The sequence below is a fragment of the Anarhichas minor genome, unplaced genomic scaffold (genome assembly GCF_050575085.1).
Source record: "Anarhichas minor isolate MPS153535 unplaced genomic scaffold, ASM5057508v1 ptg000069l, whole genome shotgun sequence".
NCBI lineage: Eukaryota > Metazoa > Chordata > Actinopteri > Perciformes > Anarhichadidae > Anarhichas > Anarhichas minor.
In genome coordinates this window covers 389,794-415,948 of record NW_027466515.1, presented here as the reverse complement: position 1 = coordinate 415,948, position 26,155 = coordinate 389,794, and the positions used below count along the sequence as shown (strand labels likewise).

General features: G+C 41.4%; 42 non-coding genes across 42 annotated transcripts; all 42 read right to left on the bottom strand.

Annotated features, from left to right (window-relative positions):
• Positions 1-17,914: 17,914 nt before the first annotated feature.
• Positions 17,915-17,988, bottom strand: trnat-agu (transfer RNA threonine (anticodon AGU)). Its single transcript has one exon. It is a non-coding gene; the product is annotated as a tRNA-Thr (tRNA).
• An 88-nt stretch (positions 17,989-18,076) lies between these two features.
• Positions 18,077-18,150, bottom strand: trnat-ugu (transfer RNA threonine (anticodon UGU)). The gene has a single exon. It is a non-coding gene; the product is annotated as a tRNA-Thr (tRNA).
• Positions 18,151-18,238: 88 nt separating this feature from the next.
• On the bottom strand, positions 18,239-18,312 carry trnat-ugu (transfer RNA threonine (anticodon UGU)). Its single transcript has one exon. It is a non-coding gene; the product is annotated as a tRNA-Thr (tRNA).
• Positions 18,313-18,471: 159 nt separating this feature from the next.
• Positions 18,472-18,545, bottom strand: trnat-agu (transfer RNA threonine (anticodon AGU)). The gene has a single exon. It is a non-coding gene; the product is annotated as a tRNA-Thr (tRNA).
• Positions 18,546-18,704: 159 nt separating this feature from the next.
• Positions 18,705-18,778, bottom strand: trnat-ugu (transfer RNA threonine (anticodon UGU)). The gene has a single exon. It is a non-coding gene; the product is annotated as a tRNA-Thr (tRNA).
• An 89-nt stretch (positions 18,779-18,867) lies between these two features.
• trnat-cgu (transfer RNA threonine (anticodon CGU)) lies at positions 18,868-18,941 on the bottom strand. Its single transcript has one exon. It is a non-coding gene; the product is annotated as a tRNA-Thr (tRNA).
• Positions 18,942-19,029: 88 nt separating this feature from the next.
• trnat-agu (transfer RNA threonine (anticodon AGU)) lies at positions 19,030-19,103 on the bottom strand. The gene has a single exon. It is a non-coding gene; the product is annotated as a tRNA-Thr (tRNA).
• Positions 19,104-19,262: 159 nt separating this feature from the next.
• trnat-cgu (transfer RNA threonine (anticodon CGU)) lies at positions 19,263-19,336 on the bottom strand. Its single transcript has one exon. It is a non-coding gene; the product is annotated as a tRNA-Thr (tRNA).
• Positions 19,337-19,424: 88 nt separating this feature from the next.
• Positions 19,425-19,498, bottom strand: trnat-agu (transfer RNA threonine (anticodon AGU)). Its single transcript has one exon. It is a non-coding gene; the product is annotated as a tRNA-Thr (tRNA).
• A 159-nt stretch (positions 19,499-19,657) lies between these two features.
• trnat-ugu (transfer RNA threonine (anticodon UGU)) lies at positions 19,658-19,731 on the bottom strand. Its single transcript has one exon. It is a non-coding gene; the product is annotated as a tRNA-Thr (tRNA).
• Positions 19,732-19,819: 88 nt separating this feature from the next.
• Positions 19,820-19,893, bottom strand: trnat-cgu (transfer RNA threonine (anticodon CGU)). Its single transcript has one exon. It is a non-coding gene; the product is annotated as a tRNA-Thr (tRNA).
• Positions 19,894-20,052: 159 nt separating this feature from the next.
• trnat-ugu (transfer RNA threonine (anticodon UGU)) lies at positions 20,053-20,126 on the bottom strand. Its single transcript has one exon. It is a non-coding gene; the product is annotated as a tRNA-Thr (tRNA).
• Positions 20,127-20,285: 159 nt separating this feature from the next.
• Positions 20,286-20,359, bottom strand: trnat-agu (transfer RNA threonine (anticodon AGU)). The gene has a single exon. It is a non-coding gene; the product is annotated as a tRNA-Thr (tRNA).
• An 88-nt stretch (positions 20,360-20,447) lies between these two features.
• Positions 20,448-20,521, bottom strand: trnat-ugu (transfer RNA threonine (anticodon UGU)). The gene has a single exon. It is a non-coding gene; the product is annotated as a tRNA-Thr (tRNA).
• A 159-nt stretch (positions 20,522-20,680) lies between these two features.
• trnat-agu (transfer RNA threonine (anticodon AGU)) lies at positions 20,681-20,754 on the bottom strand. The gene has a single exon. It is a non-coding gene; the product is annotated as a tRNA-Thr (tRNA).
• An 88-nt stretch (positions 20,755-20,842) lies between these two features.
• Positions 20,843-20,916, bottom strand: trnat-ugu (transfer RNA threonine (anticodon UGU)). Its single transcript has one exon. It is a non-coding gene; the product is annotated as a tRNA-Thr (tRNA).
• A 159-nt stretch (positions 20,917-21,075) lies between these two features.
• trnat-cgu (transfer RNA threonine (anticodon CGU)) lies at positions 21,076-21,149 on the bottom strand. The gene has a single exon. It is a non-coding gene; the product is annotated as a tRNA-Thr (tRNA).
• A 160-nt stretch (positions 21,150-21,309) lies between these two features.
• On the bottom strand, positions 21,310-21,383 carry trnat-agu (transfer RNA threonine (anticodon AGU)). The gene has a single exon. It is a non-coding gene; the product is annotated as a tRNA-Thr (tRNA).
• Positions 21,384-21,471: 88 nt separating this feature from the next.
• Positions 21,472-21,545, bottom strand: trnat-ugu (transfer RNA threonine (anticodon UGU)). Its single transcript has one exon. It is a non-coding gene; the product is annotated as a tRNA-Thr (tRNA).
• An 89-nt stretch (positions 21,546-21,634) lies between these two features.
• On the bottom strand, positions 21,635-21,708 carry trnat-cgu (transfer RNA threonine (anticodon CGU)). Its single transcript has one exon. It is a non-coding gene; the product is annotated as a tRNA-Thr (tRNA).
• Positions 21,709-21,796: 88 nt separating this feature from the next.
• trnat-agu (transfer RNA threonine (anticodon AGU)) lies at positions 21,797-21,870 on the bottom strand. Its single transcript has one exon. It is a non-coding gene; the product is annotated as a tRNA-Thr (tRNA).
• A 159-nt stretch (positions 21,871-22,029) lies between these two features.
• Positions 22,030-22,103, bottom strand: trnat-cgu (transfer RNA threonine (anticodon CGU)). The gene has a single exon. It is a non-coding gene; the product is annotated as a tRNA-Thr (tRNA).
• An 88-nt stretch (positions 22,104-22,191) lies between these two features.
• trnat-agu (transfer RNA threonine (anticodon AGU)) lies at positions 22,192-22,265 on the bottom strand. The gene has a single exon. It is a non-coding gene; the product is annotated as a tRNA-Thr (tRNA).
• Positions 22,266-22,424: 159 nt separating this feature from the next.
• Positions 22,425-22,498, bottom strand: trnat-ugu (transfer RNA threonine (anticodon UGU)). Its single transcript has one exon. It is a non-coding gene; the product is annotated as a tRNA-Thr (tRNA).
• Positions 22,499-22,586: 88 nt separating this feature from the next.
• trnat-ugu (transfer RNA threonine (anticodon UGU)) lies at positions 22,587-22,660 on the bottom strand. Its single transcript has one exon. It is a non-coding gene; the product is annotated as a tRNA-Thr (tRNA).
• A 159-nt stretch (positions 22,661-22,819) lies between these two features.
• Positions 22,820-22,893, bottom strand: trnat-cgu (transfer RNA threonine (anticodon CGU)). The gene has a single exon. It is a non-coding gene; the product is annotated as a tRNA-Thr (tRNA).
• Positions 22,894-23,052: 159 nt separating this feature from the next.
• On the bottom strand, positions 23,053-23,126 carry trnat-agu (transfer RNA threonine (anticodon AGU)). The gene has a single exon. It is a non-coding gene; the product is annotated as a tRNA-Thr (tRNA).
• Positions 23,127-23,214: 88 nt separating this feature from the next.
• On the bottom strand, positions 23,215-23,288 carry trnat-ugu (transfer RNA threonine (anticodon UGU)). The gene has a single exon. It is a non-coding gene; the product is annotated as a tRNA-Thr (tRNA).
• Positions 23,289-23,447: 159 nt separating this feature from the next.
• Positions 23,448-23,521, bottom strand: trnat-cgu (transfer RNA threonine (anticodon CGU)). Its single transcript has one exon. It is a non-coding gene; the product is annotated as a tRNA-Thr (tRNA).
• A 160-nt stretch (positions 23,522-23,681) lies between these two features.
• trnat-agu (transfer RNA threonine (anticodon AGU)) lies at positions 23,682-23,755 on the bottom strand. The gene has a single exon. It is a non-coding gene; the product is annotated as a tRNA-Thr (tRNA).
• An 88-nt stretch (positions 23,756-23,843) lies between these two features.
• On the bottom strand, positions 23,844-23,917 carry trnat-ugu (transfer RNA threonine (anticodon UGU)). The gene has a single exon. It is a non-coding gene; the product is annotated as a tRNA-Thr (tRNA).
• Positions 23,918-24,006: 89 nt separating this feature from the next.
• Positions 24,007-24,080, bottom strand: trnat-cgu (transfer RNA threonine (anticodon CGU)). The gene has a single exon. It is a non-coding gene; the product is annotated as a tRNA-Thr (tRNA).
• An 88-nt stretch (positions 24,081-24,168) lies between these two features.
• On the bottom strand, positions 24,169-24,242 carry trnat-agu (transfer RNA threonine (anticodon AGU)). The gene has a single exon. It is a non-coding gene; the product is annotated as a tRNA-Thr (tRNA).
• Positions 24,243-24,401: 159 nt separating this feature from the next.
• trnat-cgu (transfer RNA threonine (anticodon CGU)) lies at positions 24,402-24,475 on the bottom strand. The gene has a single exon. It is a non-coding gene; the product is annotated as a tRNA-Thr (tRNA).
• Positions 24,476-24,563: 88 nt separating this feature from the next.
• trnat-agu (transfer RNA threonine (anticodon AGU)) lies at positions 24,564-24,637 on the bottom strand. Its single transcript has one exon. It is a non-coding gene; the product is annotated as a tRNA-Thr (tRNA).
• A 159-nt stretch (positions 24,638-24,796) lies between these two features.
• trnat-ugu (transfer RNA threonine (anticodon UGU)) lies at positions 24,797-24,870 on the bottom strand. Its single transcript has one exon. It is a non-coding gene; the product is annotated as a tRNA-Thr (tRNA).
• Positions 24,871-24,958: 88 nt separating this feature from the next.
• Positions 24,959-25,032, bottom strand: trnat-ugu (transfer RNA threonine (anticodon UGU)). Its single transcript has one exon. It is a non-coding gene; the product is annotated as a tRNA-Thr (tRNA).
• A 159-nt stretch (positions 25,033-25,191) lies between these two features.
• Positions 25,192-25,265, bottom strand: trnat-cgu (transfer RNA threonine (anticodon CGU)). The gene has a single exon. It is a non-coding gene; the product is annotated as a tRNA-Thr (tRNA).
• Positions 25,266-25,424: 159 nt separating this feature from the next.
• Positions 25,425-25,498, bottom strand: trnat-agu (transfer RNA threonine (anticodon AGU)). The gene has a single exon. It is a non-coding gene; the product is annotated as a tRNA-Thr (tRNA).
• An 88-nt stretch (positions 25,499-25,586) lies between these two features.
• trnat-ugu (transfer RNA threonine (anticodon UGU)) lies at positions 25,587-25,660 on the bottom strand. Its single transcript has one exon. It is a non-coding gene; the product is annotated as a tRNA-Thr (tRNA).
• Positions 25,661-25,819: 159 nt separating this feature from the next.
• trnat-cgu (transfer RNA threonine (anticodon CGU)) lies at positions 25,820-25,893 on the bottom strand. Its single transcript has one exon. It is a non-coding gene; the product is annotated as a tRNA-Thr (tRNA).
• Positions 25,894-26,053: 160 nt separating this feature from the next.
• Positions 26,054-26,127, bottom strand: trnat-agu (transfer RNA threonine (anticodon AGU)). The gene has a single exon. It is a non-coding gene; the product is annotated as a tRNA-Thr (tRNA).
• Between the last annotated feature and the right edge of the window lie 28 nt (positions 26,128-26,155).

The following is a 26,155-nucleotide window of genomic DNA, read 5'->3' as shown; positions in this document are numbered from 1 at the left end:
TCTCTTCAGACACAGATAACATATCGAGATGGGAGCGTGTGCCAATGAGGGCCGTCACCAGTTATTCTAAATTTGAATATATATTTAAAAAGGTAAAAAGACAAAGACAACTCATATTTGGATAAGAAAATCATTTCTCATTCCTCGTCCCTTGCAGGCTTTTAGAGTGAGCGTCAGGAATAGGGCTGAGGCGATTCGTCGACACAATTGAGACAGACAGACATTGAGCTCGGCCACAGAGTCATTAAGTAATAAACCAGCACAACATGGTTCCCTAAAGGTGATTTTAATCACTCTAATCGCCATAGAAAACAGGTCGATCCATCACCGGCACAGCGTCGCCTTTGTCCCGCCACAGAAGAGTCTTAAAGCAAACATACTCAACATCATAAAAACCAACGTTATGATCATAAATCACACTGATGAGTGCGCGGACACCAGAGGACGGGGAGGTTCCCAACACAACACAGTCTTCCCCAGTTAAACCAGTTAGCTCACATAAGTCAGAACCAAGCTCCCAATAGCATCGGTGGAATGGTTTCAAGGGAGGTAAACAAAAAAAAGATGTATTTTCTAAACAAAACGCACACACGTCAATCCCCCGAAAATGCCAAATTTCCCCTCTGGGTCATCAATGTCTCCTTTGCATCACTTTCAATCAACTATTATACAAACGGGCCCGCATCTGACAATTGATTAAAAGATTACAAACTTGTATTCAACCACAGACCTCATTTAAGGCATCTAACCAAAAATACAATCAAAGAACCAATCGACTTCAAGACGAGGGAACCAGAAGTGCACAAATTGTAACTCATTAGCGTGTTTTTGGACTCATTACCGTGCATCACTCTATTTAACAACATGACTACGTCAACGAGCCATTAAGCAACACAGGTAATGTAAAACACACCCCAACAGCACACACTGAAGCAAGTCACAGCACTGATAGCGTCCTCACTGTGGACCGAGTGCGACCTCTCTCTCAGAGACAGGAAGTTTACCGTTAAGCCCCGCCCTCCTCACCCTCATGTGCCTGTCAATCTTTTTTTCTGTCTGAGGTCAGCAGCATTCGGAGCCAATCAGACTCCGATGTTAAGAACTTATTTTCTGGTGTTTTTGGAAGGCCATTTTCTGCCTCGGCTGCTGCCAGCGGGCCTCACTGGTTTGATCCCAGTATGAAGGAATGGAAACTGGACAGACGACTGGAACTCAGACAGCTTTCCCCAGAGACACAAAAAAAAACGAACATAAAACTAAAATATAACTAATTATAGCAGACAGAATATTGGCTGTGTGTGTGTGGGTGGGTGGTCTGGTCCGAGACCGGACTCCGTGAAGGGAGGCCGGATGGTTTCATCCACCGTGTCGCATTGGAAACTACAGCCAGGCCACAGAGCCGAGCACGGACAACCCACCGGTATAGGTGGTCCTGTGTGTGTGTGTGTGTGTGTGTGTGTGTGTGTGTGAGTGAGTGAGTTTTTGTTTAAAGAAGCAGCTAAAAAATAAAATATATGTACCGATGTATAATCAGAAATAGAAAGTTAGGGGTGAACACAAAATGGCAAAGTCTACAAAGACACAGAAAAACAGGAATCAAGTAAATAAAGTACAAAGCAGAAATACATAAAGTGAAAGATAAACAGGATCAGAAATCAGTTTACGTTCTGGGGTTCAACCTCCAAATGTCCATGTGTGTGTGTTTAGATCACAACCTCAGTATCCTCTTATTAATCTCTAAAATCGCAATTGTTTAAATTATGTTATCTTTTATATATATATATCCTGTCTTTTCAGGATTTACTCTTATTATTGGTTATTATTCACAAGGCACTTTGTAACTTTGTTTTGAAAGGTGCTAAATTAAGGTACTTGCAGTGTAAACTGCTTATAATGAACACGGTAAACGTGACATTGGATCAAACAGCTTGGCACAGAATCAAATGCTCTTTAAATCATTTGTATTGTTTACTTTGTTTTACACATCTCTCCCTTGATACGTGTGGTAACCCGTGTGTTTTCCGGCTACTTGAGGCTGTTGCTGCGTGCGCATTGAAAATCAAAGCAAGTTAAACATCTGATAATCCCGGTTTTAGTCAGAAGCCACATTCAGGACGCATTCACCTCAGATACTGCTCATTTTAAAATCTTAAAACAAATGATAAGAGTGAAGCTGTGACTGTAAGCTCACCACAGTGACTCAGTCTGAGGAGTGTCGGAAGGAATTTATGAGCCCGACTGCAGATTTTCAGATAACCAGCAGAATCCAAACACTGCAGACCACTGGGGAGGCAGTAAAGATACACCGGACCTCACACAGTATCACGATATACACTCGGTGGCCACTTCATTGAGGGCACCTGTACAATACAACAACTCTGCCACGACCATGGACTGTGTATAAGAAGTCGTTTTGAAGCCTCTGGTTTTTTTTGCAACCAGTGAACGGAAGATACCATATTTGGGCAGCGGAGGAGTGACGTAGAGACCTGTCAATCACAAGGCCTCTGCTTCATGGTCTATTTTACTCTCATTGAACATCACGCATGTCGTGAAGAAGACTTGAAACTAGCAATTTAGCCCATAAGCTCATGTTCACGATGTTAACTGAGGTAATAAATCAGGTAAGAAGTCGGGTTAAGTAAGTTTAAGACACTTCAGCGTTGGCTTCACTCGTCAGAACTGTTGATAAATGTATAATAAATATGTAAATGAAATGATATAGTCAATTATATTTGTATATTCACGTGTTTTAAATGTTTTGTCCTCTCTCTTCACATACCTGAATATAATACAGTCCAGTACAACATCACTAACTATGAGCTCAACGCTAAAACATTTCATTTATATTATTTAAACTCCTTTATGACAGCTTCAACTAAACATCTAAAACAGTATAAGCATCATAAAAGAAGCAATTGATAGTCTATTGATATACAATTACATTGCCATGCTAATTTTTGCAGCAGGATTTACTTTGAAATACGATCCGACTTTTTGTATTTTCTGTGGATTCAGCCTAAAATCATCCGTACCTAAAACCTGAACGTCGTCTAACCTTCGTCACTATGCCAGGACAAACTGTAAGCCGAGCCGGGCCGACCTGATCCGAGCCAGGCTGCAGTGTGTGGGCGAAGCGTGCAGGGCGGTATGTGTGTGTGTGTGTGTGTATGTGTGTGTGCTGAGGGACATATGGGAGTGATTTTGTGCTGCAGACTGGCCGGCTCTGTTTGAAGGTCTGACAGCGAGCTGAGATTCAGACGCTTGAGTCACCTCGTCCTGAAACAAAAGGCAGCATTGCTGCCTTGTTTTAAACACACAGTCACAGTCCTTCTAAAAAAACTCATGATGAAAACAAACAACTTCCCGTCCGTAGCACGGTCCTGATTATCACAGAGCTAACAGCTACCGTAACGTCAGCGGAGGATGAACATTAGGGTGCGTTTGATGTCCTAAAAAGTAAAGATGAGTATTGGTGCGAAGGTATATTACAACTTATCATGATGTGTTCAAAGGAAATCTGAGTTTTTCATGAGAAACTTGAATAAATACAGTTGTAGATGTTTTTGCAACAATATAAAATAGATATGTTTAACTGACAAACACGAGCACGAAGCAGCTTATAATGTGTGATTAAAACTACTAATGTACTAATTCAGGAACGACAGCTCTATTCCAACACAACAACACTCGTTTCCGTTGTTGTCACATGACACAATAAACTAAACGTATAGCTAAAGGTAAGAATTCTTGGAAAGTCTGTCAACGTAGTTTCAAAAGGCCAAACGGCAACAAACGGGGAAGAAGAAGAGTATTTCGTGAGATGAAAACACATGAATTTACATCTATCTTTTGGACTGCAATAACAGCGATTGCCGCGAGCGAGAGTGAGAGAGAAGGTTGGAGGTGGACTTGTCACGACTGCACGCAATGCTTCTGGAAGCATTTTTTTTTTTTTTCTGGCAGAAAAGTGCTGGCAGGTCACGAGGAAGTGCAGCACTTTTCTGAAAAGTTTCAACTAGAAACGCCCGGAGCATTCGCACAAAAAGAAAAATCGGAGCGCTCTGAAACAAAGACCCAGGCAGCCAGAAAAATAATCTGTGGACACTCCAGGAGCAACACACACCAACCAAAAACAGACACACACACACACTTTCCCCACATGAAGGTATGACTTCACCCTTCACACACATGTGGATACCAACACACACACACACACTTTCAAGGCATTACTACACCTATATCACAGACGCACACACACGTACACGCACACACGCAGCCTTCGGGCTCCGTGTAATCACCGCTCTTCCTGCTCTCTTGGTTATTAATCAAACCAGATGACAGCGCAAATGACTCAATCAGAGCCTGTAATTAAAAGCCAGGAAGCCTCCTGATTGGCCAGCTCTGCCTTCGGCACAAAGGTCAAGGGGTTAATCTCCTCAAAGAGGAGGGGGGGAGGGGGGGACTGGCTAATCAAGTAAAAAAAAAAAAAAAGGAGAGTGTATGGATGTTTGTGTGTGTGTGTGTGTGTGTGTGTGTGTGTGTGTGTGTGTGTTGGAGACACAGGGTAAAGCCACCCAGTGATGTTTTTCATGTAAACACAATAAACATCCTGCAGACGTTACACACCGACTGAAGGGGACTGAGCTGGAACAGCCTTCCGACTGGTGTGTGTGTGTGTGTGTTTCCATACCTGACTGGTGGCTCCATGGTACAACAGTATGTGTGTCAGCGCACAGCTCCATGGGAAATGTAGTCTTGAAGCCGAGGAAACCGGCCGGATTTAGTCCGACATCACAATCACCGACCTGTCAGAGAGACAAACGAGAATTATGAAACTAAAACATTTGTATATTTCAGTGATTATCAAACACTTTGTTGTGACTTTACAGGACGAGCTGCTTCTCCAAGTTTTGTTAATGACTCTAAATGACACCTTGATTCCTCCCAATGACTCTTTGATTCCTCTCAATGACTCCTTGGATCCAATTACTAATGGAAGCTTCTCTAAAACCTCCAAGGACTGATGAAAACTCATGCATCCTTCCTAGGACCCCATAAACGACACATACACGTCACTAACAACCCCTCCAAGAATCAATGGAACCTCCTCAGACCCTCCTCGAGACCTCCTGGACATGAACATGCTCAAAGATCCCTGTTAATGTCAGTGTGTCAGCGGTTTGTTGCTGTTTGTAAAGAGATAAGTGGAGCAGTGTGGCTGACAGTCGGATCATCGTCCTCCTCCTCCCCTCCTCTTCGTCCCCTCAAACACAGAAGCCTCTTTATTTGACAGCACAGAGCTCCTCAAAGGAGGCTTTATTTAGTCAAGGAGGCAGACGTCAGGAGAGTGAGTTAATATTCACACCCGGAGATTTGAGAGGAGAGTCAAACACGAACCAGCGGGTTTACGGATTCTGAGCAGAGATACAGAACAGGAAGCTGCTCACACAGTCAGACAAACTAACAAAATAAAACTCCTGACGTAAGAAACCACGAGGGGGCAGAACATCTGAAACCCAGCCATGACCTTTCACCACAGAAACACATTTTAAGTCAAAAATAGCACCACTTAAAAATGTTACTAAGATGTGTGTGATACCAGGAAAACTACCAGGATGTAGGCAGATGTAAAACACCATCACAAAAAACCTTTTCAACAAACCACGAGAGGCCCGATCCCTACGAACGTTTCCTGACCAGAATCCCACTTTATTTAAATCTTCATGTATTTTAGATTTTGACTAAATCACACATTTAATTTAAATACACCGCAAGTAATAATTGAATCATGAATGATTTCATAATTAGATGACAGATGAGGAGATTTCTCACGCTGGACCGATGTTCTGGACAGACAGATGTGGATGTCGATATTGTAGTTAAAAATAGTAAATAAATAACAATGCTATCTTCAGCTAACACCACCCTGCTGCCGCCTGAACTAACACACTCAGCTGGAAAATGTACTTAAGAATAGTGTGGAAAACTGTGTTGATGAGTTGACCAGCAGCTTCAGTGTATGTGTGCGTGTGCGTGTGCGTGTGTGTGTGTGTGTGTGTAGCTCCACCTCAGGAGAGGGGAAAACGGCAGCGGTGGGGATTCAGCCGCTGAGTTATTATAGAACAGACGAGGAGAAAATAGATGTCCGAAGACGGGGGCTGACAGCGGTCACGAGGTTGGCGAAAAAACAGCTGCTGCCTTCTCTGTCCAGCGCACACGCACGCACACACACACACATATACACACACTTCGTTTATGGATGGGAAGGCGGTGCCAAGGAAAAGACAGACGGAGGGAAAAACAGATCTCCCACACACAAAGGTGGACTGAAGCTCTGCACCAGAATATTTTCACATGAACGATGCATTCTAACAGCTGAGTGGAAACAGCATCAAGATGTTTAAATTATTTTGGTTGAAATGTTAAGAAATGATTCAAACTGTGACGAGCAGCACGGAGAACATTTATGCAGCAGATCATGTTTGTTTACAACATCTGTGTTGACATTTTTAAATTGCAAAAGGCCTTATGGGAATTTCGATAAAGTTTGCACGTTGTGGTGCAGGGGGAGGAGCGGGTCTTCAACATCAGACATGTGCAGGATTCTGACTTTGTACAAACTCATAATCTATTCAGTATTTATTATGACTTATTATTCTACGGTCCTCCGTTCTCTACCGTGTTCTCCACTGCGTTTATTTATCATCTTCTACTTTCTCTAAAGAAACCGCAGCAAAGTTCAGAAAAGAACCGCAGTAGAGCACACAGTAGAGAACCGCAGAAGAGAACCGCAGTAGACAACCAGCAGCCTGTCATGCAGTCAGATGATGATGCGTGTTCATCCTCAGTAGAAGCTGCAGTACGAGGCTCTGGGCTGTTTACACTCTGAAACACAACCAGCAGCTCTTTAGAGGAAACACAACAGAGACACACTGACCTCATCTTTACGAGGCATTCCTTCTGCTTTGTCAGACTCACTTTCATTTTATCAAATTTACATTTAATCCTCTACACAAAGATAATCCGATGGCTTTAAAACATCACTCTAACATCTTTCAATTATGCAAATAACCAGCTGAAAACAGTCGTGATCGAAATTGCAGCACGAGAGGAACCAGATTGTTATGTTTTCATAATTAAACGCACTTTATAGTCGCGCGTGTGTGAGCGGCAAAGCAAATACTTTGCTCGACTTTTGAGCTAATTTCTCAACTAGAAATGATCAAATAAGTTCTCCAGACTTTCACAAACCTGCACATGCAGCGCGATATAATTCTATTGATTGACATCTAGTTTCCAGAGTTCCACGTCTGTTCTGAAGCATAAACTCCTCAGAGGCAGCTGATGGGGAAATTTGAATTCCTAAACGTCGGAGCGACGTGTCAGACGAAGGTGTGAAACCACCGTGTGACAGAAAAGCTGTGAAACCAGTCCTCCTCTGGTCAGGAATGCCGGCTGTGATGCTGCATAAACACACAAATACAGACAGTGACAGCAGAGCTCCAGAGAACAAACACAGACTCATTTTCTGCAGTTTCATAAGTTTAGTTTATCTGCAGTGGAAACATGTTTTTTCTGCTGTTAAGGAAGAGGCATCTGTCTCCATAGATCCATCTGCTCAAGCTCAAACTTAATGTATTACCGCTTGTTACCTGCATGCATCCTTAAAAAGGTGCATTTATAAAACTGTAGAAACGTCAGAGGATGATCTCCATCCTGTCAGTCATTTAATTGAGCTTTGCTAACAGGACGGCCCGCCTACATTTTCCTCATGAACAGACCATACAGAGTCTTCAGTGTGTGAGTGTGAGTGTGTGTGGACGCTGGCAGGAAGTGGAAGCGAAGCGTTCAGATTCTGATCGCAGCAGTTAAAGCCACCGGCTTTCGCAAAACCAACAAGTGAAGACGAGAGCAAAGGGACGAGTGTGGAGGAGAGGAGGAGAGGCTAATGCCATCAAAGTCAACCGGCAGCGTGAGCTAATTGAAATTAAAGACCAGAAACGAGGAGGCGGGGGGCAGAGAGGAGGACTGATCTTTCTTCATGACTGCAGCCTGCAGGGCAGCCATGGATAAAAAATAAAAACAGTTAAGCCTGAAAAACATCCTCCTGCAGTTCATCAGCCTGATGATGTTTGGTAGCAAACAGAAACTGGGTGTGTACAGAGCGTAGATTCAGAGAAACAATTCAGAAAACACACTTTACTTACAACACACACCATCTTCTGACTATCACTTTTCCTTTCTTTCAGACAATGACACAAAAATACAGAATCAGTAATACAGAATAGTGACTAAGGATGTCACAAGAAACGATACTTCGGTAACAAGTCGATGCCAAAATTATGAAAACGTGACGAGACCAACGGCGTCTAAAAATCCTAAAGAACGCAGTAAACTCACCATCAACGGGCACATTATTTCTCCCTGATAATACTACATGTGAACAACAACATCAGCTGGAGGAAAGCTAGTTAGCGTTAGCTGCCGGTGGGCAGCACAGTCCTAACGTTAACGGAGGTTGCATTAAGTTTTATTTATAATGCATTCAAGCTCTGAGTAAAAATGAGTATCAGGTGAAGATAAGTTATTACATTCTCATGACGTGTTCAAAAGTAATCTTGTAGAATGTAGAATAAATACAGTTGTTTGTAGGTGGTGTTTCTGCAGCAATATAAAAAAAGATATTAGAGAGGGAATATTGTTAATATATTGTTCTCTAAAACAGCTGAACGGAAATTGTACGACTGGTTCATGGTTTCATGCTGCTTCGTCGTTGTTTATATTGTTTAATGTCGTTTAGTTTTCATGCAAGAACAACAACATGTTTGTTTTGTCACAGACATGTATACAAAAATGAACTTAACCTCAAATACTCAAGAACCAACAAGTAAAAAAGCCGTAAGCCGATCTGAAAGTGTCTCTGCTGAACTCCATTGTATTATATATTATATTTCACCGTGCGAGTAGATTCAGATAACAAACCCAACATCCAGCCTCATCCCAGCTCTCACGAGCGCCCTGAGAATGATCCAATTCATCAGCCGACAGTATCTGCTTTTGTGAATAAAGAAAATCAATGTTAAGTCGGTAAGACGGGTCTAATCCACACGGGGGAGGAGACCGCTCTGTTAGTGGCAAGCTGACGGGGGTTGAGGGGTCAGCATTGAGGTCGGGGGTCACCGTCACTTCAGAGGGATCACTGCACCTATCAGGCCGGAGGATTACCGACAAAAGGAAACGCAAATCCCCGTAAGAATGAAGACGGAACGCAACCAACGGCATCCATGTTATGCTCTAGGTCCATTTCAGCATTCACAAAACACAGTTAAAGAACCACAGACTGGTTTAGGTTGTTTTTATTTAAGCTTTATCTTAGTTTTGAGCTTGTACCACATTTGTAAATATCTTATCCAAAAAGATTAGTTTGGTTTATGATGAACAATGAAACCTGGTTAGTTAACGTCAAAAGTTAAAGTCACGCTTAAAGGAGATCTGTCAAAAAGTGGCAACCAAGAAAGGAAAAGAAATGCGAGAGCAACCAACGATGGTTTCATTATTGATTGATTAATTAATCTTCATATTCTTTAAATGTCCATTTCAATTTTCCCAGACGTCGTGGTTTTCAGATATGTTGTTTTGTGCAACCAACAGTCCAAAACCAAAAAGATATTCAGTTCACAGTTACAGGGAAAATTAATTCATCTTCACATTGAAGGAACTGAAACAACCCCGACAGGTTTGCCACCTCAATGTGTGTCCAGATGTTGGGAGAGTTTCACTGCACGTGTTAAACGTAAAAGGAAACAAAAGTGTACATCACACTGAGACCAAACGAGAGACATGAGCTAAAACACAGCTAGAGTTATTTACTACAGTAAACAACAACAACAACAACAACAACAACAACAACAACAACAATAAAGCCATAGTTTGTGACGTGAAGGTAGAGAAAGCATTGTTCCTGTGGTTCCGTTAACCCTTCAGGTTTTTGAACTCTTGAGGAATGCCGTCCCGTTTGCTGCCGGTCACATGACCACACAAAATCACACATCGCCACAAATAATCTCATTTTCATAGGGAGTGGAGCCCCCCCCCCCCCCCCAACAGAACGAGCGGAATGTTTTCTGTCCTACCCGTCAAACCACTGAGGGGAGGTGGATCTGAATTATTCACTGGGATGGGCTGGGTGTGTTTAAAGCAGAGATCAATACCATTAAGAGCTGGAGATTGTGAACGCGGAGGCTGCGTCGACCTTCAGCTGAAGCCCGGACAGAAGAGGAAGCATCACTGCAAAAATGAAACCAACTATTTTGTCACGAGTGACTCTTTGTGTGCTAATTGTAAAGCGGTCCGTGTTTCTTCAGGTGCAGTACAGCAGCAGAGGACTATTGATCTAGTAGAAACTTCAGATGAGCTGAAATACTTTAATTCAACAAGTAAACCCTTGAAGCAGTAGAAAGAGTAGTTTTCTCTGTTTAAATCATTGTAAAGTGAACATCCTTTAGTTCTGGACGGTTGTTAGACTTCACGACACATTCTGAAAAGCTGAATCAATTAATCACTAAAGTAATCCGCAGCTATATTCAAAAACAAAAAGGATAACTAGCTGCAGCACGACATCAATACAGACGTAGATGCAAAGCCTTTGCCAGGAAAAAAAAAGTATAAAGTTAAAAACCTCCAAACAAGGCACAACATCATTAAATAAAGATTACTACCGTATTTGTTAAAGCCACAAGTGTCTCACAACGACCACTACGAGAGCCGCCCCTCACGTTTTACTACCAGAAACACATTTTACTGATTTCTGAGTCTCAGGTTTGATCTTCAAGCTTTTGGTGGTCTCAAGAAAACCAAAGTCTCCCTGAAGCCGTTTCACCTTTGCCACACATCCAGGAGAATGAAAACACACGGCGCAGGATATAAAATATCTCTGCAGGGATGGAGGAGAGGGGGGGGTGATGGTGGTGAAGAATCGTCCCTCTGTGTGCTCAGCTTTACTGCCTTTATTTATCTGCTATGCTGCAGCAAAGAGGCTGGACGTATGGCAGAGGAGGAGGAGGGTTGCATGTTTTCCTCCCTGGCTCAGCCACTCTGTCTCCAGGCTGCTGGAGGAGGTGGAGGAGGTGGAGGAGGGAGGCGAGGCAGACCGAGCAGAGCGCTGGAGATGTGAAACTTGATCTCCTTCCCTACCTCCTCCCTCCCTCCCTCCTCCTCCACCACTGCCACCTCGCCAGAGAGCCTCCGAGACTCCCTGAGTAATCTGATCCTCAGTCTCTGGGACTGGAAACACACTCCTAGACAGAGAGAGAGGTGGAGGAGGGTAAGAAAAGGAGAAATGGAGAAAAAAAAATAGAAACAGAGCCGAGGGAAAGAGAGAGATCCCCGAGCTCAGAAACACTCCCAGGAGACAGAAAGCTGAGAGGAAGTAGACCGAGAAGAGGAATGAAGAAAGGGGACGAAACAGAGAAGGAAACAGAGTAGAAAGGACAGACTAGAGACGAGAAACACTCTGTGATCGACGTCAAGATACCGTCACGATAACTGCAGCATTACATTTGTAAAAACCGCCATTTTCCACATTCAAATAATCATATTTATCATTACTCATAGTTTGGATGTGAGCGGTTACTTTCTTTAAGGTGAATCTAGTTCAGCTTCTAACGAGGAGCCAATAAAAGAAGTAATGTGAAAGATGTAGGAAACAAAGAAGGGAACAAAACCAAATGAGGGAGAGTGAAGGAGAAATACATGCTGATGGATTTCAGTGTTTTTTTAATTTAATGTGATTTAATAAGAATATCAATTGAGTCACAAATTATGTGAAACACAAATAGGAAAGTTGATTTAGACAGTAATAATCTGTCCACCGACAGTCTGGCGATAACAGAAAATGTCCACCTGTGAAATTATTTTCAATCAGTGGCCACGTGACTTTATTTACCAACACATAGTTTGTAGACTTGACTGTTGAAAGTGTGGATATGAAAAGTTTGGTCTACAACGAACCACAAGGTACACCCTACTCTATAAGCTACAATGTCAACACTCCAAGCTACACGTTACAAGCTACAATGTCTTGTGCTACCACAAGGTACATGCTGCAAGATGCTACAGGCTACAAGCTAAAAGCTACACGGTTTTCTAGCTGGCGAGTGTGTTTCCATGCATTTGATTAGCCAGTAAAGTCACTGACACTGGACTGTTCAGTGGAAAAATCTAATCTGTTATCAATTGTATTTCGTTCCGAGCCCTCTGTGGCAGCACGTCTGGTCTGAGGCGAGCGTTTCTCTGGCTGATATTTGATTTTTCCTAAAAGCAGCCCGGCCAGACTCCAGCAGCATTAACTGGTCTTTTCCTGGAGACTGGTCTGGTCCCAGTACAGAGGTGGTGGTGGTGTCATTCTATGAGAATAGATCTGCAGCTACAAACACCACACGCGGTATAGACTGAGCGACACCACGGACTAATCACTGAATGATAAACAATCAGTGGGTGAAGGAGAGATATCACGGCGTCTGTGTCCTCACTGATAGATGGAAGGTGGACATAAAATGAAAGCGTGGCGAGACATATTTTAACCTTTGTCCGTCCGTCAGTGCTGCCTGTAGAATACAGGTCTAACTGTGTCAGTGGCATTTAGTGCCATGCAACATATAACTAAATAACAATGTTGTGCTAGAGCTGAGGAGATTGGTCAATTAATGGATTAGCCTTTAGTAATGTTTCAAGAAACATTTCTAAACATCCCGTAGTACCGGCCAGCTTCTCCAGATGTTCTGCTTTTCTTCGTCTTATGCGACAGTAAACTGCGTATCTCCGACTCCAAACAGCAAAGACGTGAAGAAGAAGACAGAGGTGACGAACACTCCGCTGAACAAATACGCGTCCTCGGATTGTATTTAGTCTTTGGCTTCAGCAATACGTCGCTCTATCTCCCTCTCTTTTGTTGTGGCTTTAGCTCGCCCACCGTCAGTCACTCTGTTATTTCGGTAACACAGATCCTGGGCTGGGCTGAGGAATGTACAGCTGTCTGGCATATGGATAATACTAGATTTTAATTTCCAACAACGCCCCCCCCCCCCCCCCTCCAATATGGAGGAGGAAATGGACTGCAAAGGGATAGAAGTGCAGAGTGTCTTTCTTTTTAAATGGTAGAGCTGAAGGTACAAGACTCAAACTATCTTCAGTGCTTTTTAAGCTCATCATTGATATTCTATCACATAAAAAAGATCTTACTAGAGTGATGGGGGACAAAAATGCATCCAAACATGTATCTGAGGATAATTTAAGGTCTGTGTTAATCAAAAGTCACAAGTCTGTGTGTGTTACTCCATCGAAGCTCAACACAAAGTGGGCATTCTGTGCTGAAGCTTCGTGTTAACGTCAGATAAACTTTGGAATATATTTTTGCGTAGAATGAAGTGTGGAAGTTGTTCCCCGTCTCTTTAAATAGCCAGTACGGAGAGGAAGGAACAATGATGACAACAAAGCAAAGCCTGCTTCAACATTCACACGAACGAATTTTATCAACTGTTAAACTTGACCGACATTTAGGCGGATGCGACGGCTGACTGACCATCTAACCTGCAAAACCATGATATCAAGAACACAAGTTAATTTACCGGACAAGAGTCTGATTGACGTTAAAATGTTCGTGCATCACCACACCGACTATCGACTGGTGTCAGCTACAATCTTGCTCTAATTTAGTGTAACGTAAATTGCTCGTTTAGTCTAAAAGCAAAGATGAAATCTGTTCATGTGGATGAATAAATACACCTTCCCCGATACATAAACAGACATTCATGAGACCAACATATTCAGAATCTAAGATATTATTTTCTCTTCTTTCAACATTGTTTTCTTAATGTTTGATGCCTCCTCTGATCTAAACAGTGACGTCAAGATAAAAGCAAAAACAGGAACATCAGATAAAAAAAGATATTTATGAACTTTGGTCATTTAATGGAAGATGACTTGATGCAATAGGTTTATTTTTAAGTACTTATTTCCCCTTTTTTCAGACAAATTTATTTCCACAGAAGTGAACTCAGAATAAAGGTTTGTTAAGTTAAGTTAACTAAAAGGGTTTTAAATACAGCTGGACTCAATGTGACACCTGTATGTTGCTTGTTCCTTGTTGCTCGTTCCTAGTGATAATAAAGATGGTGAAAGTCACAATGAACTTAAAGCCAAAAGGCATTCGATTGGTCAGACAATCCATCAGTGAGCAGGGAGCGCTTGATTTCAACACACACTGAGTGGAAACGATCAATAATCGCACCCAGTTTAAGAGTTAAATGGTGTCGCATGAGGAACTGTACAGACTCAAAACAGACAGAATTTTAGATTATGACATTTTAAAGATGTAGTCAGGAACGGGTGAGGTGAGAGCAGACTTGACACTTCAAGAGAGACACTTATGATCACTAGAGCTGATCGATTGATCCACATATTGATTATTTAATTAACCCTTTCAGCATCAGAGTGAGCAGCCAGATTAATTCAGACCAAGACAACAAGCGACCCACATTATCCAACAGTTAAAGTAAAACTATGTTTACCATTAGCAGGTAAAACTACCAGCTCACCGCTAAGACTGAAGCTGTGAACAGAAATCAATCCTCATCGATAGAAAGTGGAACCGAATCTTCTACGAAAACAGAAATAAATGGTTTGTATTTAAAAAAAGAAGCATCATTCACGAGAGCTGGACATTGGTTCATTGTGTTAGTAATACTGGTGAAGTTTGTGTAAAACAGACATTTGTTTTGGATGATGATGATCTATAGAAACACTAAATTCTTCAGTTTTCCCGACACTAATATGGTCAGAAATAGTTACCGGTGAAGCCTTTAAGGGTCCAAATAACAAATATTGTCAGTCATCCATTGATACAATGATATTGTTCACTAGTCATTGTAATGTGTTTATTATCATCTTCATGGACTTGTATACATGATCAGTAATAACAACTCCTCTTAAAGGCTTGACGACTGCGTGGGATCTTCTGCTGCTGTACAAAGTGAATATAGTTGGGTTTTTGCACAAAACAAATCACTTGTTTACTGTTTTATGATGTTTTATAGATTAAACATATTTAAAGTACGATACACAGATTACCTGATAATGAATATAACATTTAGTTTCAGTATTAAATGTGTGCGACAAGAAACTAATACAGATAATTGGTCATTTTTTCTGAATGGTCCTTTTTACAGAGTGCAACAAGTGTGTTTCACATAAACTATAAAACGTAAACTTTAAGTCTCTAAAGTGGATCTAAGCCAAAGTAACAAAGCCCACATCTGCTGATCTGATTGTGTTTTGTTCTGCTTCTCTGTTAAATTTAATTAAGCTTGTTTATCTCTTGAACAGAGCCATAAACAACACACAGGCTGGTACAACCAAACCGAAAACAACAACATCAAATGTTGATTTAAAAGTCTTGTTTAAATGTAATAAAAACCTGAAAACATGCAACATTATAAGTTATTTCCCAGACAAAGTTAGCAGACGATGCTAACAACATAAACTATGTTTTAGTGCAAGAAAACAACAACTTTAACGAAATAAAAAATGACTAAAAACCAGCATGCACTCCTCTTTGACCACAATAACGTGGACGCTAACTTGGTAGCACACGTTCAGGCTTTACTATAATTACAGGCGAGCGATGTAAACTATGCAGCAAAGTGAGCTAACAGAGGAATGTGGCAACAACTCAGCAACTTCTATACAAAACTACTGCAAAAGTCTCCGTGATCAACAATATTAAGTTCATTATTTGCTTGTTGTTTTAAACTGTGATTACAAACTTCGTGCCGCAACCAGAAGTGAATCAAAGTTTTTATTTTTCCACGACAGCAGCCAGAAAGGGTCCGTCTATCTCCTGGCGCACAACTCACACACACACACACACACACACACACACACACACACACACACACCGAAATAAAATCTGTTCGCCGAACTACCTGTTGTTTACAGTAACGTTTTCCACGACCTTAATACACAGTAATGAGCATAATATATTCATGCATGTACATTTTTTAAATATCCATATTGTAAAGTATTAAAGTCAGGTTGTTAAACTCGAAAAATACGTAAACACGGAGTGTGTTCGCCCCAGGGTTTAGACGGAGCCCAGAAGTAGGGCTCAGATCGGGAATGAAGTTTTGGGATTCTTCCTTACCTTTTCTCCTTCTTTCTTTAATTTATCTCTGCGTGTGCTGAACTCATTTCGACGCTATTTCTTCGTAGTAGTTCAAGTAAAAGTCCCACCATAATAACATGATAAAAAACCGCAATTTAACACGTTTGTTTCTCCAATATTTTCGCCGTCGTACAGTCCTCAAGCTCCCCGATCCAGTCGGTCTGTGGTCGGGGCTGCTTGATGATGGAGGACAGCAAATACCAGTCGAACAAAGATCGCCTATGATCGGGAAGGATGGATCACTCTGTTGTGGTTCAAAAACAAAAAGGCCGATTTCCGGTTGACAAAGAGGTGGGTGTTGACTGACCACGCATGCGTCAAAGATGTACACCTTTCAGGTGTCTTCAAGTGGGTCTTGACTGACTACGCATGCGTCAAATATGTTCACCTTTCAGGTATCTACAAGAGAGTGTTGAGTTTTCATTTTCTGATGGACTATCTGAATTTTCAAGTTGTGACATCTACACACACAAGCTAGTTATTTTTTTATTTTATTTATTGGTTTATTTCATAAGGGACAGTGCACATTAATACAAACATTGCTGTAAATGCGCCAGAGTTAGCCAAGAGGCTATTTAGCATCTGTAGTCCCAAGAGGCACAAAGTAAACATAAAAACAGAATATAAGATTCAATTTACAAAGTTATGCAATATTGACCCTTTACAATGCGTGCATAAAACAATGAAAGAAGTGAAAATATTAATATAAGTAGTATCATCAATCAGGAGAATCTTATACTACATTGTTATGTACTAACAAGACATGCAACACAGAGGCTCTCCAAATTAAACACACACAAAGCAAATAAAACGAGGGATATATGTTAAACAAGGTTGACAAATAAATCTGAGTCCATATCTCAGGGTTGACTACTGAGCAGACTCTATCCACAGATGAAGATGAGATTATGTTGTTAAGATCTGGAAAAACCTTGTAGTTCTATTCTAAGTGGATTCAACATTATTTTGTCAAACTTTTTTCTTGATAAAGCTTTTTAAGAGTTGTTTGACAAAACATCTCCACTTACCTTTCAACAGTCAATTGTAAACCTCCAAGCTAAAATAATATATATGTAAAACAAAAATCTACGATGTTGTTTGCAAACCACCAGTGAAAAAAAACAGTATTATGAAACCCAGCATTTCAGTTGAGCTTTTATTCTTCTGAACATAAGTAAATATCAACAAGTATATTACTCATTACTTTTGGTGTCCCGATATAGTGGCAGAGTGAACACTCTTGTCTATTTTTCCTCCTCTGTGCTTCCAATCACTGCGGCTCTCTGACTGGGACTTTTATTTTGAAGTCAAATATAAGAGCGACTCAGGCGCCCTCTGGTGTTGATTAAGGGAACATCATGTTCTCGAACCTACCTCTACTACTACTATTAGTAAATATGAAACAATAAAGCTGAAGCCTACACTGCTGGGATTTGAATCCAGGATCTCCTGTTTACGAGACAGGCACTTTGACCAACTAAGCCACAGCACCTCTGTGAGGATCTTTTTCACAAATTGTAAACGGTCGTTAATTTTCTCAAATATGAAACCAAAAAGTTGAAGTCTACACTGTATTGCAGCAGGCAGTGCGTCACCAAATTGATTAAGTCTGATCCTTTTTAACAAATTTCATACGGTCTTTAATTTTCTCAAATATGAGCGCAAAAAGTTGAAGTCAAGACTACCCAGGAGAGGCGCTGCTGGGATTTGAACCCAGGATCTCCTGTTTACTAGACAGGCACTTTGACCAACTAAGCCACAGCACCTCTGTGAGGATCTTTTTCACAAATTGTAAACGGTCGTTAATTTTCTCAAATATGAGAGCAAAAAGTTGAATTCATGACTACCCAGGAGAGGCGCTGCTGGGATTTGAACCCAGGTTCTCCTGTTTACAAGACAGGCACTTTAACCAACTAAGCCACAGCACCTCTGTGAAGGTCTTTTTCACAAATTTTAAACGGTCGTTAATTTTCTCAAATATGAGAGCAAAAAGTTGAATTCATGACTACCCAGGAGAGGCGCTGCTGGGATTTGAACCCAGGTTCTCCTGTTTACAAGACAGGCACTTTAACCAACTAAGCCACAGCACCTCCGTGAAGGTCTTTTTGAAAAATTCTAAACCGTCTTTAATTTTCTCAAATATGAAACCAAAAAGTTGAAGTCTACACTGTATTGCAGCAGGCAGTGCGTCACCAAAAAGATTATGTCTGATCCTTTCTCATTTAGTGCTCTGACTATTTTTATCTTTGAGGCGCTGCTGGGATTTGAACCCAAGATCTCCTGTTTACTAGACAGGCACTTTGACCAACTAAGCCACAGCACCTCTGTGAAGGTCTTTTTCACAAATTCTAAACCGTCTTTAATTTTCACCAATATGAAATCAAAAAGTTGAAGTCTACACTGTATTGCAGCAGGCAGTGCGTCACCAAAAAGATTAAGTCTGATCCTTTCTCATTTAGTGCTCTGACTATTTTTGTCTTTGAAGCGCTTCTGGGATTTGAACCCAGGATCTCCTGTTTACAAGACAGGCACTTTGACCAATTAAGCCACAGCGCCTATCTGACTGACTATTCCTTAGATTTTGAACTTTCGGTCATATTCACAGATATGAAACAATAAAGCTGAAGGCTACTCTGCTTTGTCACAGGCACTGCTGGGAATTGAACCCAGGATCTCCTGTTTACGAGACAGGCACTTTGACCAACTAAGCCACAGCGCCTCTGTGAAGGTCTTTTCAACAAATTTTAAACGGTCGTTAATTTACTCAAATATGAGAGCAAAAAGTTGAAGACAAGACTACCCAGGAGAGGCGCTGCAGGGATTTGAACCCAGGATCTCCTGTTTACTAGACAGGCACTTTGACCAACTAAGCCACAGCACCTCTGTGAAGGTCTTTTTCACAAATTCTAAACCGTCTTTAATTTTCACCAATATGAAACCAAAAAGTTGAAGTCTACACTGTATTGCAGCAGGCAGTGCGTCACCAAAAAGATTCAGTCTGATCCTTTCTCATTTAGTGCTCTGACTATTTTTGTCTTTGAGGCGCTGCTGGGATTTGAACCCAGGATCTCCTGTTTACGAGACAGGCACTTTGACCAACTAAGCCACAGCGCCTCTGTGAAGGTCTTTTTAACAAATTTCATACGGTCGTTAATTTTCTCAAATATGAGAGCAAAAAGTTGAAGTCAAGACCACTCAGGAGAGGCGCTGCTGGGATTTGAACCCAGGATCTCCTGTTTACTAGACAGGCACTTTGACCAACTAAGCCACAGCACCTCTGTGAAGGTCTTTTTCACAAATTCTAAACCGTCTTTCATTTTCACCAATATGAAACCAAAAAGTTGAAGTCTACACTGTATTGCAGCAGGCAGTGCGTCACCAAAAAGATTCAGTCTGATCCTTTCTCATTTAGTGCTCTGACTATTTTTGTCTTCGAGGCGCTGCTGGGATTTGAACCCAGGATCTCCTGTTTACAAGACAGGCACTTTGACCAACTAAGCCACAGCGCCTCTGTGAAGGTCTTTTTAACAAATTTCATACGGTCGTTAATTTTCTCAAATATGAGAGCAAAAAGTTGAAGACAAGACTACCCAGGAGAGGCGCTGCAGGGATTTGAACCCAGGATCTCCTGTTTACGAGACAGGCACTTTGACCAACTAAGCCACAGCACCTCTGTGAAGGTCTTTTTCACAAATTGTAAACCGTCTTTAATTTTCACCAATATGAAACCAAAAAGTTGAAGTCTACACTGTATTGCAGCAGGCAGTGCGTCACCAAAAAGATTCAGTCTGATCCTTTCTCATTTAGTGCTCTGACTATTTTTGTCTTCGAGGCGCTGCTGGGATTTGAACCCAGGATCTCCTGTTTACAAGACAGGCACTTTGACCAACTAAGCCACAGCACCTCTGTGAATGTCTTTTTGAAAAATTCTAAACCATCTTTAATTTTCACAAATATGAAACCAAAAAGTTGAAGTCTACACTGTATTGCAGCAGGCAGTGCGTCACCAAAAAGATTATGTCTGATCCTTTCTCATTTAGTGCTCTGACTATTTTTATCTTTGAGGCGCTGCTGGGATTTGAACCCAGGATCTCCTGTTTACTAGACAGGCACTTTGACCAACTAAGCCACAGCACCTCTGTGAAAATCTTTTTCACAAATTGTAAACGGTCATTCATTTTCTCAAATATGAGAGCAAAAAGTTGAATTCATGACTACCCAGGAGAGGCGCTGCTGGGATTTGAACCCAGGTTCTCCTGTTTACAAGACAGGCACTTTAACCAACTAAGCCACAGCACCTCTGTGAAGGTCTTTTTGAAAAATTCTAAACCGTCTTTAATTTTCACAAATATGAAACCAAAAAGTTGAAGTCTACACTGTATTGCAGCAGGCAGTGCGTCACCAAAAAGATTATGTCTGATCCTTTCTCATTTAGTACTCTGACTATTTTTATCTTTGAGGCGCTGCTGGGATTTGAACCCAGGATCTCCTGTTTACTAGACAGGCACTTTGACCAACTAAGCCACAGCACCTCTGTGAAAATCTTTTTCACAAATTGTAAACGGTCGTTCATTTTCTCAAATATGAGAGCAAAAAGTTGAATTCATGACTACCCAGGAGAGGCGCTGCTGGGATTTGAACCCAGGTTCTCCTGTTTACAAGACAGGCACTTTATCCAACTAAGCCACAGCACCTCCGTGAAGGTCTTTTTGAAAAATTCTAAACCGTCTTTAATTTTCACAAATATGAAACCAAAAAGTTGAAGTCTACACTGTATTGCAGCAGGCAGTGCGTCACCAAAAAGATTATGTCTGATCCTTTCTCATTTAGTACTCTGAATATTTTTGTATTTGAGGCGCTGCTGGGATTTGAATCCAGGATCTCCTGTTTACGAGACAGGCACTTTGACCAACTAAGCCACAGCACCTCTGTGAATGTCTTTTTGAAAAATTCTAAACCATCTTTAATTTTCACAAATATGAAACCAAAAAGTTGAAGTCTACACTGTATTGCAGCAGGCAGTGCGTCACCAAAAAGATTATGTCTGATCCTTTCTCATTTAGTGCTCTGACTATTTTTTATCTTTGAGGCGCTGCTGGGATTTGAACCCAGGATCTCCTGTTTACTAGACAGGCACTTTGACCAACTAAGCCACAGCACCTCTGTGAAAATCTTTTTCACAAATTGTAAACGGTCGTTCATTTTCTCAAATATGAGAGCAAAAAGTTGAATTCATGACTACCCAGGAGAGGCGCTGCTGGGATTTGAACCCAGGATCTCCTGTTTACAAGACAGGCACTTTGACCAATTAAGCCACAGCGCCTATCTGACTGACTATTCCTTCGATTTTGAACTTTCGGTCATATTCACAGATATGAAACAATAAAGCTGAAGGCTACTCTGCTTTGTCACAGGCACTGCTGGGAATTGAACCCAGGATCTCCTGTTTACGAGACAGGCACTTTGACCAAGTAAGCCACAGCGCCTCTGTGAAGGTCTTTTTAACAAATTTTAAACGGTCGTTAATTTACTCAAATATGAGAGCAAAAAGTTGAAGACAAGACTACCCAGGAGAGGCGCTGCAGGGATTTGAACCCAGGATCTCCTGTTTACTAGACAGGCACTTTGACCAACTAAGCCACAGCACCTCTGTGAAGGTCTTTTTCACAAATTCTAAACCGTCTTTAATTTTCACCAATATGAAACCAAAAAGTTGAAGTCTACACTGTATTGCAGCAGGCAGTGCGTCACCAAAAAGATTCAGTCTGATCCTTTCTCATTTAGTGCTCTGACTATTTTTGTCTTTGAGGCGCTGCTGGGATTTGAACCCAGGATCTCCTGTTTACGAGACAGGCACTTTGACCAACTAAGCCACAGCGCCTCTGTGAAGGTCTTTTTAACAAATTTCATACGGTCGTTAATTTTCTCAAATATGAGAGCAAAAAGTTGAAGTCAAGACCACTCAGGAGAGGCGCTGCTGGGATTTGAACCCAGGATCTCCTGTTTACTAGACAGGCACTTTGACCAACTAAGCCACAGCACCTCTGTGAAGGTCTTTTTCACAAATTCTAAACCGTCTTTCATTTTCACCAATATGAAACCAAAAAGTTGAAGTCTACACTGTATTGCAGCAGGCAGTGCGTCACCAAAAAGATTCAGTCTGATCCTTTCTCATTTAGTGCTCTGACTATTTTTGTCTTCGAGGCGCTGCTGGGATTTGAACCCAGGATCTCCTGTTTACAAGACAGGCACTTTGACCAACTAAGCCACAGCGCCTCTGTGAAGGGCTTTTTAACAAATTTCATACGGTCGTTAATTTTCTCAAATATGAGAGCAAAAAGTTGAATTCATGACTACCCAGGAGAGGCGCTGCTGGGATTTGAACCCAGGTTCTCCTGTTTACAAGACAGGCACTTTAACCAACTAAGCCACAGCACCTCCGTGAAGGTCTTTTTGAAAAATTCTAAACCGTCTTTAATTTTCACAAATATGAAACCAAAAAGTTGAAGTCTACACTGTATTGCAGCAGGCAGTGCGTCACCAAAAAGATTATGTCTGATCCTTTCTCATTTAGTACTCTGACTATTTTTGTCTTTGAGGCGCTGCTGGGATTTGAACCCAGGATCTCCTGTTTACGAGATAGGCACTTTGACCAACTAAGCCACAGCACCTCTGTGAATGTCTTTTTGAAAAATTCTAAACCATCTTTAATTTTCACAAATATGAAACCAAAAAGTTGAAGTCTACACTGTATTGCAGCAGGCAGTGCGTCACCAAAAAGATTATGTCTGATCCTTTCTCATTTAGTGCTCTGACTATTTTTATCTTTGAGGCGCTGCTGGGATTTGAACCCAGGATCTCCTGTTTACTAGACAGGCACTTTGACCAACTAAGCCACAGCACCTCTGTGAAAATCTTTTTCACAAATTGTAAACGGTCGTTCATTTTCTCAAATATGAGAGCAAAAAGTTGAATTCATGACTACCCAGGAGAGGCGCTGCTGGGATTTGAACCCAGGTTCTCCTGTTTACAAGACAGGCACTTTATCCAACTAAGCCACAGCACCTCCGTGAAGGTCTTTTTGAAAAATTCTAAACCGTCTTTAATTTTCACAAATATGAAACCAAAAAGTTGAAGTCTACACTGTATTGCAGCAGGCAGTGCGTCACCAAAAAGATTATGTCTGATCCTTTCTCATTTAGTACTCTGAATATTTTTGTATTTGAGGCGCTGCTGGGATTTGAATCCAGGATCTCCTGTTTACGAGACAGGCACTTTGACCAACTAAGCCACAGCACCTCTGTGAATGTCTTTTTGAAAAATTCTAAACCATCTTTAATTTTCACAAATATGAAACCAAAAAGTTGAAGTCTACACTGTATTGCAGCAGGCAGTGCGTCACCAAAAAGATTATGTCTGATCCTTTCTCATTTAGTGCTCTGACTATTTTTTATCTTTGAGGCGCTGCTGGGATTTGAACCCAGGATCTCCTGTTTACTAGACAGGCACTTTGACCAACTAAGCCACAGCACCTCTGTGAAAATCTTTTTCACAAATTGTAAACGGTCGTTCATTTTCTCAAATATGAGAGCAAAAAGTTGAATTCATGACTACCCAGGAGAGGCGCTGCTGGGATTTGAACCCAGGATCTCCTGTTTACAAGACAGGCACTTTGACCAATTAAGCCACAGCGCCTATCTGACTGACTATTCCTTCGATTTTGAACTTTCGGTCATATTCACAGATATGAAACAATAAAGCTGAAGGCTACTCTGCTTTGTCACAGGCACTGCTGGGAATTGAACCCAGGATCTCCTGTTTACGAGACAGGCACTTTGACCAAGTAAGCCACAGCGCCTCTGTGAAGGTCTTTTTAACAAATTTTAAACGGTCGTTAATTTACTCAAATATGAGAGCAAAAAGTTGAAGACAAGACTACCCAGGAGAGGCGCTGCAGGGATTTGAACCCAGGATCTCCTGTTTACTAGACAGGCACTTTGACCAACTAAGCCACAGCACCTCTGTGAAGGTCTTTTTCACAAATTCTAAACCGTCTTTAATTTTCACCAATATGAAACCAAAAAGTTGAAGTCTACACTGTATTGCAGCAGGCAGTGCGTCACCAAAAAGATTCAGTCTGATCCTTTCTCATTTAGTGCTCTGACTATTTTTGTCTTTGCGGCGCTGCTGGGATTTGAACCCAGGATCTCCTGTTTACGAGACAGGCACTTTGACCAACTAAGCCACAGCGCCTCTGTGAAGGTCTTTTTAACAAATTTCATACGGTCGTTAATTTTCTCAAATATGAGAGCAAAAAGTTGAAGTCAAGACCACTCAGGAGAGGCGCTGCTGGGATTTGAACCCAGGATCTCCTGTTTACTAGACAGGCACTTTGACCAACTAAGCCACAGCACCTCTGTGAAGGTCTTTTTCACAAATTCTAAACCGTCTTTCATTTTCACCAATATGAAACCAAAAAGTTGAAGTCTACACTGTATTGCAGCAGGCAGTGCGTCACCAAAAAGATTCAGTCTGATCCTTTCTCATTTAGTGCTCTGACTATTTTTGTCTTCGAGGCGCTGCTGGGATTTGAACCCAGGATCTCCTGTTTACAAGACAGGCACTTTGACCAACTAAGCCACAGCGCCTCTGTGAAGGTCTTTTTAACAAATTTCATACGGTCGTTAATTTTCTCAAATATGAGAGCAAAAAGTTGAATTCATGACTACCCAGGAGAGGCGCTGCTGGGATTTGAACCCAGGTTCTCCTGTTTACAAGACAGGCACTTTAACCAACTAAGCCACAGCACCTCCGTGAAGGTCTTTTTGAAAAATTCTAAACCGTCTTTAATTTTCACAAATATGAAACCAAAAAGTTGAAGTCTACACTGTATTGCAGCAGGCAGTGCGTCACCAAAAAGATTATGTCTGATCCTTTCTCATTTAGTACTCTGACTATTTTTGTCTTTGAGGCGCTGCTGGGATTTGAACCCAGGATCTCCTGTTTACGAGATAGGCACTTTGACCAACTAAGCCACAGCACCTCTGTGAATGTCTTTTTGAAAAATTCTAAACCATCTTTAATTTTCACAAATATGAAACCAAAAAGTTGAAGTCTACACTGTATTGCAGCAGGCAGTGCGTCACCAAAAAGATTATGTCTGATCCTTTCTCATTTAGTGCTCTGACTATTTTTATCTTTGAGGCGCTGCTGGGATTTGAACCCAGGATCTCCTGTTTACTAGACAGGCACTTTGACCAACTAAGCCACAGCACCTCTGTGAAAATCTTTTTCACAAATTGTAAACGGTCATTCATTTTCTCAAATATGAGAGCAAAAAGTTGAATTCATGACTACCCAGGAGAGGCGCTGCTGGGATTTGAACCCAGGTTCTCCTGTTTACAAGACAGGCACTTTAACCAACTAAGCCACAGCACCTCTGTGAAGGTCTTTTTGAAAAATTCTAAACCGTCTTTAATTTTCACAAATATGAAACCAAAAAGTTGAAGTCTACACTGTATTGCAGCAGGCAGTGCGTCACCAAAAAGATTATGTCTGATCCTTTCTCATTTAGTACTCTGAATATTTTTGTATTTGAGGCGCTGCTGGGATTTGAATCCAGGATCTCCTGTTTACGAGACAGGCACTTTGACCAACTAAGCCACAGCACCTCTGTGAATGTCTTTTTGAAAAATTCTAAACCATCTTTAATTTTCACAAATATGAAACCAAAAAGTTGAAGTCTACACTGTATTGCAGCAGGCAGTGCGTCACCAAAAAGATTATGTCTGATCCTTTCTCATTTAGTGCTCTGACTATTTTTTATCTTTGAGGCGCTGCTGGGATTTGAACCCAGGATCTCCTGTTTACTAGACAGGCACTTTGACCAACTAAGCCACAGCACCTCTGTGAAAATCTTTTTCACAAATTGTA